Here is a 16,015-nt window from a genome sequence, read left to right as displayed (position 1 = left end):
CTGGAGAACGCCAGGTAAGCCCCGGGGCTGGAGACCATCAGCAGAGCCGCGGGGCTGAAGAACGCCTGCGGAGTCACGGAGACGCAGACGCGGAGCAACGGAGGGGCAGAACACCAGCGCGCACCAAGCCAGCTCGGCCGACCAGAAGCACCAACAGACGGCGACGCGTACGAAAGCACCGCCGGGGACGCAGAGGTGGGTTAAAGGCCAGGTTAGAGCTAGCCCCACACAGGGTGGCGATTCCTAGCCTTTTCCTCGCCAACGTGCGCTCACTGGCAAACAAAATGGACGAACTCCGGCTAAGGATCACCTCCCACAACTGGATCAAGGACTGCAACATCCTGATCTTCACGGAAACCTGGCTCAACACTGACATTCCTGACAGCGCCATCCAGCTATCGGGGCGTCATTTACTCCGAGCGGACAGGACATCAGACTCCGGTAAGACCAGAGGTGGGGGTCTGGGCATTTATGTAAATAAAGCATGGTGCACGGACTCCACCATCATCGAGAGTCACTGCTCAGCTAACCTTGAATTCCTCTTGGTTAGATGCAGACCGTTCTATCTGCCCAGAGAGTTCACCTCCACTGTTGTGACTGCAGCCTATATCCCTCCTGATGCTAATGCCAAGCTTGCAATGAAAGAGCTGCATACTGCCATTAGCAATCAACAGACGCACAACCCCGAGGCAGCCTTCATTGTTGCGGGTGACTTCAATCACTCTAACCTGAAGACTGTACTCCCCAAATTCCACCAACATGTCTCCTTCCCCACTAGAGTAGACAAGACACTGGACAAAGTCTACACCAACATGGCTGAAGCTTACAAAGCCATCCCCCTCCCCCACCTTGGTCAGTCTGATCACGTCTCATTGTTCCTGCTCCCTAAGTACTCCCCACTCATCAGACGGGTTAAACCAACTGTGAGGACAGTTAAAGTCTGGTCAGAGGAAGCGGACTTCACACTTCAGCAGTGTTTTGGAAACACTGACTGGAAGGCGTTTGCAGCCCAGGCTACCCTTGACTCCCACATGGACATTGATTCCTACACATCCTCTGTTCTGGACTTTATAAACTCCACCATCAATAGTGTCACCTCCCTCAAACAGGTGACCATATTCCCGAATCAGAAGCCATGGATGAACAGCGAGGTCAGGCTACTGCTGAAAGCACGGGACACCGCTTTCAGGTCAGGCGATGCTCGAGCCTACAGTTCAGCCAGGGCTAACCTGAAGAGGGGCATCAAGAAGGCCAAGCACTGCCATAAGCTCAGGATTGAGGAGCACTTCAACAACAACTCCGACCCCCGACGCATGTGGCAAGGCATCCAGGCCATCACGGACTACAGACCCTCCAACACCACCCCCACATCCAGCGACGCCTCCTTCCTTGAGGAGCTTAACCACTTCTATGGCCGCTTCGACAGGGACAATCTAGAGACAGCCATCAAGGCTGTGCTACCTGCCGATCACCAACCCCTCACACTCACCCCCTACGACATATTCGTGGCACTGAGTAGGACTAATGCACGTAAGGCTGCTGGCCCTGACGGCATCCCCGGGCGCGTGATCAGGGCCTGTGCTGCGCAGCTGACAGACGTCTGGACTGACATCTTCAACCTGTCACTTGCCCAAGCAGTTGTCCCCACGTGCCTTAAAACCACCTCCATTGTGCCAGTGCCAAAACACTCCACTGCGGCAAGCCTCAACGACTTCCGCCCAGTTGCACTTACCCCCATCATCACCAAGTGCTTCGAGAGGCTGGTCCTGGCACACCTCAAAAGCTGCCTACCCCCCACACTGGATCCCTATCAGTTTGCCTACCGCAAGAACAGGAGTACGGAGGATGCCATCTCAACGGCACTTCACTCCGCCCTCTCCCACCTCGACAACAGAGACACTTACGTAAGAATGCTGTTCATCGATTACAGCTCAGCATTCAACACCATTATACCATCAAAACTGATCACCAAACTCGGTAACCTGGGCATCGACCCCTCCCTCTGCAACTGGATACTGGACTTTCTAACCAACAGACCCCAGTCTGTTAGGTTAGACAAGCACACCTCTTCAACCCTCACCCTGAACACCGGCGTTCCACAGGGCTGTGTGCTGAGCCCCCTCCTCTACTCCCTCTTCACCTATGACTGCACACCTGTACATGGTACTAACACCATCATCAAGTATGCAGATGATACAACGGTGATTGGCCTCATCAGCAACAACGATGAGTCGGCCTACAGGGAGGAGGTCCAGCACTTAGCAGCATGGTGCGCTGACAACAACCTGGCCCTTAACTCCAAGAAGACCAAGGAGCTCATTGTAGACTTCAGGAAGTCCAGGGGCGGCACGCACACCCCCATCCACATTAACGGGACGGAGGTGGAACGTGTTTCTAGCTTCAGGTTCCTGGGAGTCAACATCTCTGATGACCTCTCTTGGACCCACAATACCTCAACTCTGATCAAGAAGGCTCACCAGCGTCTCTTCTTCCTGAGGAGACTGAAGAAGGTCCATCTGTCTCCTCAGATCCTGGTGAACTTCTACCGCTGCACCATCGAGAGCATCCTTACAAACTGCATCACAGTATGGTATGGCAACTGCTCTGTCTCCGACCGGAAGGCATTGCAGAGGGTGGTGAAAATTGCCCAACGCATCACCGGTTCCTCGCTCCCCTCCATTGAGTCTGTCCAAAGCAAGCGTTGTCTGCGGAGGGCGCTCAGCATCGCCAAGGACTGCTCTCACCCCAACCATGGACTGTTTACCCTCCTACCATCCAGGAGGCGCTACAGGTCTCTCCGTTGCCGAACCAGCAGGTCCAGGAACAGCTTCTTCCCGGCGGCTGTCACTCTACTCAACAACGTACCTCGGTGACTGCCAATCACCCCCCCACCCCCCGGACACTTATTATCACTTATTATTAATTATTCAAATCATTTGCTATGTCGCTCTTCCAGGGAGATGCTAAATGCATTTCGTTGTCTCTGTACTGTACACTGACAATGACAATTAAAATTGAACCTGAATCTGAATCTGAATCTGAATCTGATTGTGTATTTTTCGTTTTGTTTTATAGTTTAATTTAGAGATAGAGTGCGGAAACAGGCCCTTCGGCCCACTGAGTCCGCACCAACCAGCGATCCCCGCACACTAATACATTCACTAGGGACAATTTTCATTTATACGTAGCCAATTAACCAACAAATCTGTACGTCTTTGGCGTATGTAGGTAAATATAAACAGAGAGGTAAACAAATATAGAGGTAAAAACTCATCAATTCTTATGTGCTTTATTGATGCTTTCAAAGCCTTTATCGTGTTAATCATAGAAAGTTGTTTGTTAAATTGAGTCAAAGAGAGGTGCCTAAATACATTGTGAGAATTCTGGCTTACTGGTATGCCCACCAGACTATGCAAGTTAAATGGAGCAATAGGGTCTCAGCCCCATTTGGGGTTAGCAATAGTGTTAGACAATGGGGAATTTTGTCCCCAGTCTCTTTTAATCTTTATATTGATGATCTGTCCATGCAATTGAAAGCCTGTAATTCTGGGTGCATGATTGGTAATACTTTAGTGAACCATTTTATGTGTGCAGATGATCTTGTCCAAGGCGCTGGTCTCCAGCAGCTCATTACTATATGTTCTGTGTATGGTGTGGAACATGATATTAAATATAATGCTGGTAAGAGTGCTGTTATGATCTGTAGAACCAAAGAGGATGAATGCGTAAAATGTCCTGATTTTAAATTGTATGACAATAATCTTAGTGTCTGTAATAAGGTAAAATATCTTGGGCATTTTATTACAGAACAAATGACAGTCGATGAGGATATTTATAGGCAACGCCATATGCTGTATGTACAAGCAAATATTCTCTTACGCAAGTTTGGTGCATGTATAGATGTAGTGAAGTCTCTGTTCAGAGCATATTGTACACCACTCTGTACTGCACAGCTGTGGTCAAACTACAGAAAAACAAGTTTACAGAGACTTCAAGTAGCTTCTAATAATGCCATGAGAATTGTAGGGGTTTTGCGTTTCCCTTTACTCCATTTCGGGCCCAACTGCCTGAGTTATTCTCTCCCTTGTCGGAGGGTCAAACGGCCACCACTCCATTCGAGCGGTTTCCAAGAGAGAGAATACAACAAAAGGGATTCCCCTAGGTTCTAGACCTCGGAATTATGGTGGGATATGATAAAAAGGTTGAATTGACCAGAGTGTGCTGATGAGAGAAAACAGAAACCAAGATGGACTCAAAGCAAGTCTAAAATTTACAGGCTTTATTAAACAATGAGAAATTGAATCTCACCAACACTACATAATACGTGGCTAAACTTATGCTTTAAACTAAGACTATGGACGGAAAACTATCGGGCACGTCGTAAAACTTACTTTACACAATTTTACCCCCTTTCTCTTTATTTTCTCAACCTCTATCCTATTTCGGGAATTTCACCAGGTCACCGGGATACTCACAGCTAGGTCGATGCAGGCCCACGAGCTGTCCAGCAGAGCAGAAAGAGAGCGAGTTCTGGCTTGACTCCTGTTTTTATACCTGAGCTTCCTTTGAAACCCCCAGGTGGTCCTCGGGATAAAAGGGTTCTTTTGATGATTCCCAGTTTCGATCTGGCATGAACAATAGGCTTCCGATGATAAGGGGTTTGCTGATGTCATGATCCCTCAGCCTGATCGTTATCCCATCGCCAGGATGGGCCCCTATTGTCTCAATGGATGGGTCATCCAAGATGGTGATTGTGCTTGTGCTGGCCTGTTTACCACCGTCTGCTGAGGCTTGGTTCCTTCATTTGTGTATCCAAGATAATCTCGTTATCTCCGTCTCAGCCTTTCCTGCCCACACCATCCACATAGTTGTGTGATGCCCAAGTCCACAGGCCAGACAGGTTTGAAACTTGAAACTGATTCTTTCTGTGGATTGGGGTTTTTTCCGTTGCAGCCAGCAAATCTGTCTTTTTAAAATATCCATGTCCTTATCCGAGTTCTTCCATTTTTTTGGAGGATTTGCCCCAATAACTTACAGAATGCTACTAAAGAAACCTAGATGGTGTAATGCAAGTGAAATGTTTGTGGCTGCAGGAGTCAGTACCTTACAAGCTATCCTAAGAAATGTTATGTAATTTGTAATTTGCCTCTATAAGGGATTACCTGAGAGAGGCAATAATAGATTTGAATTGAATAGAATGAGGCAGCATGGAAACAAGCCCTGTAGCCCACCGAATCCACGCTGGCCTTGGATCACCCGTTCACACTAGTTCTGTGTTATCCTATTTTCTTATCCACTCACCACACACCAGAGGTCATTTACAGAGGCTACTAAATATACATAAAATCACCTACCTTTGGGAAGTGGGAGGAAACCGGAGCACCCGGAGTGAGAACGGTCACAGGGAGAACGTGCAGACTGCGCTCAGACAGTACCTGAGGTCAGGATCGAACCCTGGTCTCTGGTGCTGGGAGACAGCAGCTGGACCACTTGCTCCACTGTTCCGCCCTGTGAGATCTGCCACCCTCATCCATCACTTCATCCATGTGAACCCCCACCTGAGGTTTTTTTCTCCTCCCAAAGGCATGGATTACTGCCGACAAAAGTCCGAACTTTGGGGGGACAGTTCTTTGCTCAATTTGTCCTCTTTGTTATCATCCTACCCAGCTATTAAATATTGGGAAACTAGACATCCAAGCCACAGACCCCAAATCCTACAATTTTTTATCTGTGGACTTCTCCAGCAGGGGGCATTGGATGATAGGTACACAAAATTGCTGGGGAAACTCAGCGGGTGCAGCAGCATCTATGGAGCGAAGGAAATAGGCGACGTTTCGGGCCTAAACCCTTCTTCAGAGTGATGGTATGATAACCTGGTACAGAAACCATATATGGTAACCCTTGCTTTCCTCCTTTCTCCGTCCTTCCTCGAGACCCGGGTTCGATCCTGACAACGGGTGCTGTCTGTACAGAGTTTGTATCTTCTCTCCATGACCTGCGTAGGTTTTATCCGAGATCTTTGTTTCCTCCCACAGTTCTCCGACTAGTTTCTCTGTCCTACCGATTAATATTACAGAATGTATGCCTCCTTGTCACCTTCCCCTCAGCTAACACATTGGTGATCATTTTCCAATGTTCTATAGATTCTGGATCAGATCCTGTGGATTACAGGGTAGCTAATGCTATCCCACTTTTCAAGAAAGGAGGGAGAGAAACCAGGGAATTATAGACTTCCTGCATTGTATCTGCCTAAAAACAAAAAAACAACCCGAGTTGTGGTTCATCTCCAGACGTTTGTGCTCCAAACAGTTCTAGATTGTCTATGGTGTAGTCCTAGCAGAAGACAAAGACTCCTGTTCAGTTAAGAGGTGTGGGCTCATCTTTGTGAAAAAACATCTAAAAAATCTCATAGTAACAAAATCTCTCCCCGCTTTTTATTTATTTGTTTCACTTTTTTTTGCAGCATAGAGCTTAATTCCCCTCAGCTTCCTAAGTCTTTTGGCGTCTCTCTGCCTCATATTGCACAACTGAATCTTGCTGCTTTTTTATTCACTCCTGCCTGATCTCAAAATTTGGTGTCAATGTGCAGCAAAGGTCGCCAGAACCTTCAAAAGGCGCAGCCTTCTCATTTCCCTGACTATACAGTTTCAGGCCCTCGCAACTTTTCGGTGTCACAAATTCATGGCAGCTTTTTTTTCTGATCGCTGATTCTTCAAAGCAGATATTTCTTTCTCTCTGACCCCGATGCATGACATGATTTTTCAAAACTATTTGCTTCACCGCTTTTAGTTTAGTATAATTTAGTTTAGTTTAGAGATGCAGCGTGGAAACAGGCCCTTCGGCCCACCGAGTCCGCGCCGACAAGTGATCCCCGCACACTAACGCTATCCTATGCGCACCTGGGACAACTTGCAATTATACCAAACCAATTAACCTACAAACCTGTTTAAGAAGGAACTGCAGATGCTGGAAATTCGAAGGTACACAAACAAAAGCTGGAGAAACTCAGCGGGTGCAGCAGCATCTATGGAGCGAAGGAAATAGGCAACGTTTCGGGCCGAAACTCTTCTTCAACCTACAAACCTGTCCATTTTTGGGAGGAAACCGGAGATTCCGGAGAAAATCCATGCAGAAAAACTCCATCCAGACAAGCACCCATATTCAGGATCAAACCACAGTCTCTGGCGCAATATACGGCAGCAACTCCACTGCTGAGCCATCTTGTCGCCCAGTTCTGAAATAGTGGGACAGAAACAGAAATTCTGGAAGAACTCAGCCAGTCAAGCAACATCCCTGGAAAGAGAAACTAGTTAACATTTCATGTCAAAACCCTTCATCAGAATGGGATAGTGAGATGCGGTCTGTCGATGCCACTATTGCAGTGCGAGAGACCATTTGGGTGGCACAGTGGAGCAGTGGTAGAGTTGCTACCTTACTGCACTGGAGACCCAGGTTCGGTCCTGGCTTCAGAGCCCTATCTGTAGTTTGTATTACAATCTGGTTTGGGAACTGCTCTGCCCAGGACAAGAAGGCTCTGCAGAGAGTAGTGCGTTCGGCCGAACGCACTATGGGAACTTCACTCGCCTACATCAGGAGGTGCAACTCCAGAGTCAATAAGATCATGGGAGACCCCTTCCACCCCTGCAATGGACTGTTCCAGCTGCTACGGTCAGGCAAACGCCTCCGTTGCCATGCTGTGAGAACGGAGAGGTTGAGAAGGAGTTTCTTCCCTGAGGCCATTAGGACTGTAAACTCCTATCTCACCAGGGACTAACTTTTACTGAACCACTCTACTACTTTCTTGTAAATTGCTGTTTTTCTTCCCTTTTTCCTTCCGTCCACAATATTAAATATGTAAAAGAATATGTGATTCTGTTCCATTCTGTTTGTAGTTTGTTTGTTTGTTTGTTTGTTGTCTTTTTGCACAAAGTCCGCGAGCAATTGCCACTTTTCATTTCACTGCACATCTCGTATGTGTATGTGACGAATAAACTTGACTTGACTACATTCTCCCTGCGACCATGTGGGGTTTCTCCGGGACCTCCAGTTTCCTCCCGCACTCCAAAGACCTGCAGGTTTGTAGGTTCATTAGGCTTCTGTAAATTGTAAATTAGTTCCTAATGCGTAGGATAGTGCTAGTGTACAGGGTCAGCAGTATCACTGGTTGGTGTGGATTCAGTGGGCCGAAGGACCTGTTTACTTCCACGCTGTATATCTAAAGTCTAAAGTCTGACATAATCCATTGTGTGCACAAACCGCCATGACCACAGAGTGACTCACCCTGGTGGATGGTGACACCGGGAGCTCGCGGGTCCCCGGTGGGAGACTGCTTTGCGGGGCACCGGCAACGGAGACTTTTCCCGCCCGAATTGCGGGGTTGAAAGTGACCTGGAGCGGGGCCTTACATCGCCCGGCGCGGCTTGAACAGCCGTGGGACTTGCTAGCGCCCGCCGGGGGCTTTGACTTTGACATCGGGAGAAGAATGGAGAGCAGGGGAGAGACAAGACTTTGCCTTCCATCACAGTGAGGAGGAGACTCACTGTGATGGATGTTTGTGTAAATTGTGTTGTGTCTTGGTTCTTTTCTTGTATGACTGCAGAAACCAAATTTCGTTTGAACCTCATGTGAGGTTCAAATGACAAATAAATGGTATTGTATATAGAGTCTAGCTTGCATGTTGTACTTCACTGGGCCATTGAGGTTAATTCATTGCAGTGAGGATTTGGCTGTTCAACAACTGTTCCATTTCATCCAAATATTTTCCAAGTGACAGCTCAGCTTGACATACACGGGAGATTTTCAAAACAATTCAGATGCTGGAAGCACAAAATAAAAACTGGAAATGCTGGAACCATTCAACTTTCTGTGGGGAGAGGAGAACAGTCAACGCTTCAAGTTGAAGACCTTGCATTGGAACATGGATCGGGTGGAAATCAACCATCTTTTAAGTTGAAGGCAGAAGGGGTGATGAGAACATGCCTGAGATGGCGTGGACAACATTTCCTGCTCTTATTTTACATCGAATTAAAAGACGTTATTTGAGGAGGAATTTCTTTAGTCAGTGGGTGGTGAATCTGCGGAATTCTTTGCCACAGAAGTCTGTAGAGGCCGTCAGTGAATATTTTTATGGCAATGACCAATGGATTCTTGATTAGTACAGGTGTCAGAGGTTACAGGGAGAAGGCAGGAGAATGAGGTTAGGATGGAGGGATAGATCAGCCATGATTAATGGCGGGGTAGACTTGATGGGCCAAATGGCCTAATTCTACTATCATTTATGACCTTAGAAACATAGAAACATAGAGAATAGGTGCAGGAGGAGGCCATTCAGCCCTTCGAGCCAGCACCGCCATTCATTGTGATCATGGCTGATCGTCCCCAATCAATAACCTGTGCCTGCCTTCTCCCCATATCCCTTGATTCCACTAGCCCTTAGAGCTCTATCTAACTCTCTATTAAATCCATCCAGTGATTTGGCTGTCCTCTGTGACCTTATGACCTAATATACTGCTATGCTCCATCTGAATATTCTGCATGCCTTCATCTCAATTTACAAGTATATTGTTTTTTTTCAACTTGAACCTACAAGCAAAAATGAAAAATGTTCTGAACCAGATTTGCTCTGCTGTTTTTGTCCTGATACGTGTCAATGGAAATGAAACATTTCCCTTTATCTACGTATTTTCTCAAAGTATTTTGGAATCAATGAAGTAATTTCCACGAAAACTTATTCCCCTATCATGTATCTGTACACACTGCGAATGGCTCCATTGTAATCTTGTATTGTCTTTCCATTGGCTGGTTAGCACGCAACAAAAGCTATTCACCGTACACATGACAATAAACTTAACTGCTGAAACTGAAGTACTTTGAAGTACTTTCTTATAAGTGACTTGTGTTCCAAGTGCTCACGTAAAACGTCCTGCACCTGCATCGTTTTTGTTGTCTTACGGGATTCAATCGCCCAAGAATATCGTAGCCAAATAAAAATGTGGTGGAACTAGTTTCCCCAGTATTCAAGAAGTTCCTTCCTGTTTCACACCGCATAAAAGCTTCGTGCTTCTGAAATTGTTGTTCACTTCAGGCTGATCTTGCAACGGAACCTGCAGTTTCAATACAACCTAAGTGTGGGTTTAAAGGGATCTAAAGGAAGCAAGAAAAGCACAGCCCAGGCGTTTCTAAAGGTGAATATCAAGTAGGACTACATTTTATATCGTTTTGTTAAAGAAGGCACTGCAGATGCTGGAAAATCGAAGGTACACAAAAATGCTGGAGAAACTCAGCGGGTGCAGCAACATCTATGGAGCGAAGGAGATAGGCAACGTTTCGGCCCGAAACGTTGCCTATCTCCTTCGCTCCATAGATGCTGCTGCACCTGCTGAGTTTCTCCAGCATTTTTGTCTACCTACATTTTATATCTACGCTTCACTGTGCTGCTTACGTCTAATGATTTTTTTCCCTCCTGTGCAAAAATCACGTGCATAAAGTTATACTTGGTGGCTAATTTCAGATGATTTGGGATATGTTGATGAGTGAAGGAGGTAGGAAACTTTAAAGATAGACACAAAGTGCTTGAGTAACTCAGCGGGTCAGGCAGCATCACTGGAGAAAAGGAATAGGTGACATTTCGGGTGGAGACCCTTCTTCAGAATGAGACAAATGGGAAAGGTTTGGAGGAATATGGACCAAATGTGGGCAAATGGTTGGTTTGGGCATGTTGGGCCGAAGGACCTGTTTCCATACTGTATGACTCCATGACTCTGTGAACAATGAAATTCGTGACCTCACTAAAAATGATAGAGATAAGATGAGTGTTTAAGAAGGAACTGCAGATGCTGGAAAATCGAAGGTAGACAAAAAATGCTGGAAAAACTCAGCAGGTGAGGCAGCATCTATGGAGCGAAGGAAATAGGCAATGTTTCGGGCCGAAGCCCTTCTTCAGATGAAGCCTTTGTTACTGATACAGGTCCACCACTGATTTTCTGGCTAATCCTTTAAACTGAACAAAATTCTGAGAGCACAATGATCAAATGAATGGCGGTGCTGGTTCGAAGGGTCAAATGGTATCCTCCTGCACTTATTTTCTAAATAGTCTAAATACTCACAATTCATTTGCTTTGCATTAACAGTGAGTCCAATTCATGTTGACTTGTACTAGTGAAGCTGTCTTGCCTTTGAGTTCAAATCCTGCAAGTTCTTCTTCTTCTTCTGCTTCTTTGGAGTTTTACGGCAGCCGGCCGGCATCCGCAATGTTGCATTGATGCCACCTTCTGGCTTCACTCCACAGTACTCATGTCTTTATATTAGATCCTTTTTATAAGCCCAGAGGCCCGCAAGAAATCAAACAACAACTTTATTCCTTTTCCTTTCCCTCCACACTCTAGAATGTTCTTTACTTATATTTCTGTCAATCCAATTTTCCTCATTTCAATGATCATAAATCCTCTTTCTGTCTCATATCTCCTACATGCAATTAGGGCATGCTGAACTGTTTCTGGTTGATGGCATTCCTCACACAGTCCAGTAGGGTGTTTTCCCAATATTTTTAATGTGCTGTTCAGGTGAGTGTGTCCTATCCTCAATCTTGTTAATACTACCTGTTCCCTCCTGTTCCCCCCTCTTCTTGCTGTAATGCCCACTCTGTTTTGTAGCGAATAGAGGTGTCTCCCCTTTGTCTCCTGTTCCCAGTATTGTTGCCATTCCTGATTTATTTTCTTCCACACAATGTGTTTTCCTTCAGATTTGGATAGTTGTAAGTTTACCTCTATGTTTCTTTTTTTTACAGCCTCCTTTGCCAATTTATCCACCTTTTCATTCCCTAGAACACCAATGTGTGCTGGGACCCACAACAAAGTCACGTCACTGCCCTTCCTTGTCACTTGGCTTAATAGTAGTAGGATTTCATACACTAGGTCAGGCCGCCTATGGGATGCACCAGACCCAATACTCTGGATTGCAGATAATGAGTCGCTACATATTACTACTTTACATGGTTGCACCTGTTCCATCCACCGAACTGCCATCAAAATAGCGTACAGTTCCACTGTATATACTGTCAAATAGTTGTTTGTTCTTTTGTAAAGCTCAACATTCATCCCCTGGACTACCACAGCTGCCCCTGTTGTTTCAGCTACTGGGTCCTTTGATCCATCTGTGAAAATTAAGAGGTGTTCCCTGTATTTATTATCTATATGGCTATGATATTCTGTCTTTAGGTCTGAATTTTCGTTCCTCCTTTTTGCCTCCCATATCTCCAGATCAACTTTTGGGATATTCAGTAACCATATTGGCACAGATGGCCACAATACTGCAGGGCAGAACTCTTTGTCCTCTACTCCCATGTCCCTTGCCACAACTCCTCCAACCCAGCCGAAGCTTCCAGACTGAGCCACCCCTCTCTCCCAGCACTCCTGTACTACCTGTTTTGTTGGGTGGTTCTCTCCATGACCCTTAAGGCTTAGCCAGTAATTAGCCATTAGTTGTCTGCGGCGCAGTCTCAACGGCATCTCCCCAGTTTCCACCTGTAGTGCACATACAGGTGACATCCGCACACCTCCTATACAGACTCTTAGAGCTTCCGCTTGGACTTTGTCCAACTCGGACAACACTGACTTTGATGCTGACCCATAAGCTATACTGCCATACTCTAGTCTGGATCTGATCAGTGATACATAAATACGTTTAAGAGATAATACATCTGCTCCCCACTCTAAACCTGCCAAGCATAACCTGCAAGTTCAGATCCTACCACAAGATTTAAGCATACAATGCAACCAACAAATTGCCAGCAGTCTATTCTTGATCCAAGCAGAATCCACCAATAACCTGCTCACTGATGCTCGGTTTGGATTGGATTTTAATTAGACAATTAAACAATTGGAGTGAGGAGTGGTGATGGGGGGAACTTATTGAAACTTTCTGAAAAGTGAAAGGCCTGGATAGAGTGAATGTGGAGAGGAGTGTTTAAGAAGGAACTGCAGATGCTGGAAAATGGAAGGTACACAAAAATGCTGGAGAAACTCAGCGGGTGCAGCAGCATCTATGGGGTGAAGGAAATAGGCAACGTTTCGGGCCGAAACCTTTCTTCAGACTTGGAGAGGATGTGGGAGAGTCTAGGACCAAAGGCCATAGTCTCAGATTAAAAGGATGTACCTTTAGAAAGGAGATGATAAGGAATTTCTTCAGTCAAAGGCTGGTGAATCTGTGGAAATCATTGCCACGGATGGCTGTGGAGGCCAAGTCAGTGGATATTTTTAAGGCAGAGGTTGACAGATTTTTATTAGTATATGAATTTAATATCTACTATCTGGCACTTTATCATCTGAAAATTCTTGCCTAGCATCATATGTTGGCTATTCCTTCATCTATTCTGTGATATACTTTCAAAAACGGCATGGATTTATGATAGCCCTTTCATTAAAATGCATGTAATAATTGTACTGTCATTACCATGTCCTACAAAACAGATTCAAGTACATTCCCTTTGAGTGTGTCTCGGTTTTTAGACCTATTGCACTACTTTTTTGCAAGGACACTGGATTGCAGGAATAATCAGAAACCTGATTTCATAGTTCAGCGGTAGAGTTTCTTCCTAAGGGGCCTGTCCCACTTAGGTGATTTTTTGGGCGATTACAGGCAACTACCGCAAAGTTTTCAACATGTTTTCTTTCCGGCAACAATGGCGACAATTTTTGCTGATGTAGGTTGTCATAGGTGCTGTCGTGGGTTGTCGCCAGGTGTCATAGGTGAATTCCATTAAAAACTAGTCCCTGGCCGTCATCTAAAGAGTCGCGTAAGTGGGACAGGCCCATTACAGTGCCGGAGATCCGGGTTCAATCCTGACTCTGGGTGCTGTCTCTATGGAGTTTGTACGTTGTCCCCGTGACTGCGTGGATTTTCTCCGGGTGCTCTAGTTTCCTTCCACATTCCAAAGTCTTACAGATTTATAGATGAATTGGCTTCTGTAAATTGTCCCTGGTGTGTGTAGGATAGAACTGGTGTACGGGTGATTGCTGGACCACACAGACACAGTGGGCCGAAGGGCCTGTTTCCGTATTGTATCTCTAATCTAAACTAAACGTACCAGTTGTTATCAAGACCAAAGTCCACAGAATAAGCAGGGATAGAGTGTGTAGAAAGGAACTGCAGATGCTGGATTAAACCGAAGATAGACACAAAATGCTGGAGTAACTCAATGGATCAGGCAGTATCTCTGGAGAAAAGGAATAGGTGACTTTATGGGTCGAGACCCTTCTTCAGACTGAGAGTCAGGGGAAAGGTAGAGATAGAGAATTGATTAAGTAACATGAAGCAAAGAGTGGTGCTGAAGGTAGACACAAAATGCTGGAGTAACTCAAGGGGTCAGGCAGCATCTCTGGAGAGAAGGAATGGGCGACGTTTCGGGTGGAGACTCTTCTTCAGACTGATGCAGAGTGGTGCTGAAAGATGATTTTGCAGATTGGAAGGAAATGTAGAATTGAATGCCTCAGCAGTTGGTTGAAGATTCACTGCTGCTCTTAATATATATTAATGATTTGGACTTGGCTGAAGGGAACGCAATTTCCAAATTCACCTTTGCCAGAGCTTTAATGAACTGTGAGGAGGATGGCAATAGGTTTCAAAAAATACATAGATGGAAGGGGCAAAGAGGTGTCAAATGACATTTAATGCCAAGAATTGCCAAGCATTGCATTTTGGAGGGAGGAATGAAAAGAGGCAATACGAACAAGGGAACACAATTCTAAAAGACTTTCAATGCCAGAGACACCTGGAATATATGTCTGCAGATGTTCATAAATGGCAGTGGCTGTTGGGGAAGTGGTTAGAAATCATTTGGATTCTGAGCTTTGTAAATAGTAGTGCAGAGTGCAAAAGTAAAGGGACCAGGATGAATCTTTAATATCTGATAGAGTCATCGAGTAAGCAGTATAGAAAGATGCTGTTAGGCCCACCTCCTCCATGCCTGCCAAGATGGCCATCGTTGCTGGGCCCATTGGCACACATGCGGATCTCTGCACCTTTGCTCAACTTTGCCAACTCTTGGAAAGAAATGATGATGGTCCATAGATTACTGTTGGAAAATTGGTCATAAAAAAGCTAACTGGGCAGTTTGGCAGTTACACCTTTGTCCAAGGTGTCAAGATGAAATGAAACATCTGGGGGCGCTGCATGATGGCTGCCTCTGCCCACAGTCTGTTTGTTTTTCTGTCTTTTGTTATTATTGGTTTGTTTGGGGTATGTTTTGGAGAATTGTTTTCGGTATTTCGGTATTCGTTTTTCAGTCACTTCCTGGCGAGGATGCGACTATTCTCTGAGTCGCGCCCTCGCTCCCCGAGTCGTGGCCTACCAACTGGATTGGCGCGGCCTTTCCTGCTGGGGACTGGACCAGAACTTCAGCAGCGGCGGCGCAGCGCTGGATACATCGCGGAGCGGGCGATGCCTCACCTGGGATCGCCGTTTGAAGCTCCGGAGTGTTGGGCCTGCTGCTTCAACATCGCTAAGCTGTGGTTTGCAGAGCTCCCAGCGCGGGCGGCGCTGACCAACATCGCGGAGTCCTGGGACCCTTTGCCGAGGGCCGCCAGCGTTGAATCTCCACCCAGCTCGGCCTGTGGACTTCGGGAGCTGCGGACTCCGGTAGGAAGTGGCCGATTCGGAGGTCCAAGCCACTGAGGATGTTCTTCCGTTCCGACGTCGGAATTCCATTGTCCCGGCGAGGAAGCCTGAACATCGGGCCGCCTGTAGTGGCGACTGCCGGAGGCTCTGGAGGCCCCGATCACGGGTGAACATCTGGGAACATCAACGAGGAGGTTGAATGAACTTTGGTGCCTTCCCTCACAGAGGGAAACTTTAGTACCCCTGTGGGGATGTTTGTGTTATAGACTATCGTGTTCTGTGCTTTTATTTAGTTTTTATTCGTATGGCTGTATGGGGAAAAAGCATTTTGTTGTCTCAGTACTTGTACTATGGACAATGACAATAACGTTGAATCAAATCTAATCAATCAAGATCTTGTGGT

At 46.2% G+C, this 16,015-nt stretch overlaps 1 protein-coding gene across 2 annotated transcripts in view; it reads left to right on the top strand.

Moving 5' to 3' along the window:
• Positions 1-10,090: 10,090 nt before the first annotated feature.
• Positions 10,091-16,015, top strand: part of atp10a (ATPase phospholipid transporting 10A (putative)) — a 434,067-nt gene continuing 428,142 nt past the window's right edge. Inside the window, exon 1 of one of the 2 annotated variants that reach the window (XM_033023252.1) lies at positions 10,091-10,184. The gene's annotated coding sequence lies outside the window, so the exon portion shown is untranslated. The remainder of the gene's footprint in view (positions 10,185-16,015) is intronic. The other variant, XM_033023255.1, reaches the window with a different exon arrangement.

This window comes from Amblyraja radiata, chromosome 6, assembly GCF_010909765.2.
Source record: "Amblyraja radiata isolate CabotCenter1 chromosome 6, sAmbRad1.1.pri, whole genome shotgun sequence".
Taxonomy (NCBI): Eukaryota; Metazoa; Chordata; class Chondrichthyes; order Rajiformes; family Rajidae; genus Amblyraja; species Amblyraja radiata.
This window is presented reverse-complemented; position numbering and strand designations above follow the sequence as displayed.